Source organism: Nicotiana tabacum, chromosome 17 (assembly GCF_000715075.1).
Source record: "Nicotiana tabacum cultivar K326 chromosome 17, ASM71507v2, whole genome shotgun sequence".
Classification (NCBI taxonomy): Eukaryota; Viridiplantae; Streptophyta; class Magnoliopsida; order Solanales; family Solanaceae; genus Nicotiana; species Nicotiana tabacum.
The window spans coordinates 53553787-53556953 of NC_134096.1; the positions used below are offsets into that span (position 1 = coordinate 53553787).

Below are 3167 nucleotides of genomic sequence, written 5' to 3' on the forward strand. Positions count from 1 at the left end.
ACAACTTCCTTCATATTGGGGTTCAACCTTCTTTGATGTTCTCTGGAAGGTGTGTGGCCATATTCCAGTAGAATCTTATGCATACAGAAGGTCGGGCTGATCCCCTTAATGTCTGTAATGGTCTAACTAATTGCAATTTTGCACTCACTTAATACCTGCAAAAGTTGTTCTTGCTGCGCATCTAACAAATTGGATGAGATAATAACAGGTAAAATTGACTTATGTCCCAAAAAATCATACTTGAGGTGAGGTGGTAGAGGTTTCAGTTCCAACTTTGGTGGCTCTTCTATCGATGGCTTAGCTGGAGGAAATTTTCTTTCTTCTAAGTGCAAAGGCTCAAATGCGAACTCTCTTTTCCAAAATCCTTGGCCTTCAAGAGCCAGCACCCACTCCACAAAATCCTCTCCATTTACTTCTTCTAAGTTCAAGAGACAGGCTGTTATAGGGTCTTTAACATTCAAGGTCTCATCTTCCTCCTCCAAATATACATCTACGGCTTCTATTAGAGAGCAGTTAGAAAATTCACTTGGTTGCCGCATAGATTTCTTCACGTTGAATGTTATCTCTTCATCATTTAGTCTCATTTTGAGCTCTCTAGTTTCGCAGTCAATTAAAGCTCTCCCAGTGGCCAAGAATGGTCTTCCCAAAATTATGGGAATCTCCTCGTCAACCTGGCAGTCTAGAATGACAAAATCTACTGGGATCACAAACTTTCCAGCCTGTACTACTACAACATCAAGGATACTAAATGGCCTCTTCACTATCCGGTCGACTAGCTGTAGTAAATGGACGTGGGTCTAGCTGTTCCAATGCCTAACCTTTTGTAGATAGCCAAGGACATCAAGTTTATGCTTGCCCCTAAATCACACAATGCTTTAGCAAAATCATAGCTGACTATCGTGTATGGGATTGTGAAACTCCCTAGGTATGATAACTTCTCAACTACTGGTTTCGTCATGACTGCACTACAGGTCTATGTCAATGTAACAGTGGACAGGTCTTGGAAGTCGAATTTTTGAGACATTAAATCTTTCATCATTTTGGCATACCCAGACATCTCTCACAATACATCAATCAGTGGAATGTTCACTTGTATTTGTTTCAACATCTCCATGAATTTCTTATATTGGTCGTCACTCTGATATTTGGATGATCTTTGCGGGAATGGTGTTGGAGGTCGCTTCTTTCCTGTGATTTGAGTTTTATCTTGCTCAGACACTGCTTCTACTGTCGTTTCTTCTGCTACCTTAATCTTCTTCGCAACCTCCTTTTCTTTGCTTGTGCTCTCTTATGCATGTTGTATCGTTACCTCAATTAACCATGTTGAATCATTTATCTCAATGGGTACTGGCATAAGTGTTTCAGTAGGTCGGCTTTCGCGAGCAATATCTTGCTCCAGATCTAGGTCTCTACCATTTCATAGACTCACTACCATAAGCTATTTTGGGCCCTGATCTTTTGGATTTACTTATGTGTCTGCAGGTAACGTCCCTTGGGGACAATTGTTTAGAGCAACACAAACCTGTCCTAATTGAATCTCAATACCCTTTATCATTGATTCATGTGAGTCTACTCTCTCTTGCATTTTCCCAGAGGACCCAATCAGTTGTGGTAGCATTATGTTGTTGCTGTCCAGAATTCCCTTAAGTTTAGTGAACCCATCATCTTGTCTGACAATCTGTTGTTGTTAAGGTTGTTGATAAGCCAGCTGTTGATTTTGCTGGTGGTAACCTTGTTGCCTTTGGTAAGGCACCACTTGACCCTGTGGTCGCATAGCTCCAGGATTGTTGTTGTTATTGGACTATTGATGTTTTGGTCTATATTGTTGATTCTGTTTCCCCCAATTCTGACCACCTTGTCTCTGTCACCCATAGTTGGCCACATAGTTCATAGCTTCCTGATAGTGCTAGTTGTCACCTTCCGCACTCCACAAGCATGCATATGGTTGGTTAATGCATGGTGTACATAAGCTCCCATTAATCGCATCAACTATGTGTACCTGCTGCTTATGGCCCGATTCATCGATTTTGGTGAGGATACTCATTTGTGTCATCAGAGTGGCCATATTTTCGGCTATAGAGTTATTTGGATTCAAAGCCACAGATTGAACTACAGAAGTGATCGTAGAGTCTTTTGTCATCTATCATGAGTTTTGAACCATTTTATCGAGTAGGATCTTGCATTCTCTAAATGATTTGCTCAAAAATCCTCCACCTGTTGAAGTATCAACATTGGCCTTTAAGCTATCTGCCAATCCCATGTAGAACCTCTTCCGCAATATTTGTTCTGGAATGCCATGATGTGGACACTTAACCAGCATACCCTTGAACCTCTCCCATGTTTCTTGTAGTGTTTCTGTTGGTGTCTGCCTGAAGCTTAATATCTCATAAATTTATTTGGTAGTCTTCCTCTCCCGCCACCGATAATGGAAACAATAACAACTTTATTGCTTCCGGTGTCACATTAGGTTGCCTTTGTGTGACACATATCGACAGTCAATGTTTTAGATGCTACTGAGGATCTTCAATGTAAGACCTTTAAAAACGTCCCTTGTTCTGCAACAAATGTAGCATGTTGTTTGTGATTTGAAATGATTCCTCTTGTGTTTGAGGGACTGCAATTGCGGTTGCTATATTTTCGGCGGTGGGTTGTGCCCAGTCATACAAGGCTGCTTCTGGCACATGAGGCGACACACCCTGATTGTTCGGGTCATTCACATTATTTCTGTTATTTGGATTTTCTATTACGTCATCCATATCTAGTTCGATTAGTTCTGTTGAGTTCTATTGTTGTTTGTCTTTCTTGTTTGCAAGATTCAATGCCTTGAAAACTTTCTCAGGATCTGATAATGCTTCGAACAATTCACCAATTCTTGAGGCGTTCCTACGCATGCACATGTAACACCCAAGACTAAAAACGTTAAAATTTCAATGTATTTTGGTTTAAAATGAAGAAAATTGACTACCCTAAGAATTCTAGCAATTCTTTAAGCTGCAATTAACACACCGTTAATATCTCCGGCAATAACACCAAAATTTGATCACGCCCAACTATGCCTTATAAAAAGGACTAAGCAGTCGTTGCAAATATATTCCGACTAATAAGTTCGGAGTCGAATCCCACAGGGAATTAACCTATCAAACACAGCTACTAGACTCGCACGAACT

At 40.6% G+C, this 3167-nt stretch overlaps 1 non-coding gene across 1 annotated transcript; it reads left to right on the forward strand.

Annotated features, from left to right (window-relative positions):
- Positions 1-2291: 2291 nt before the first annotated feature.
- On the forward strand, positions 2292-2398 carry LOC142172198 (small nucleolar RNA R71). The gene has a single exon (XR_012701574.1). It is a non-coding gene; the product is annotated as a small nucleolar RNA R71 (small nucleolar RNA).
- Positions 2399-3167: the final 769 nt, after the last annotated feature.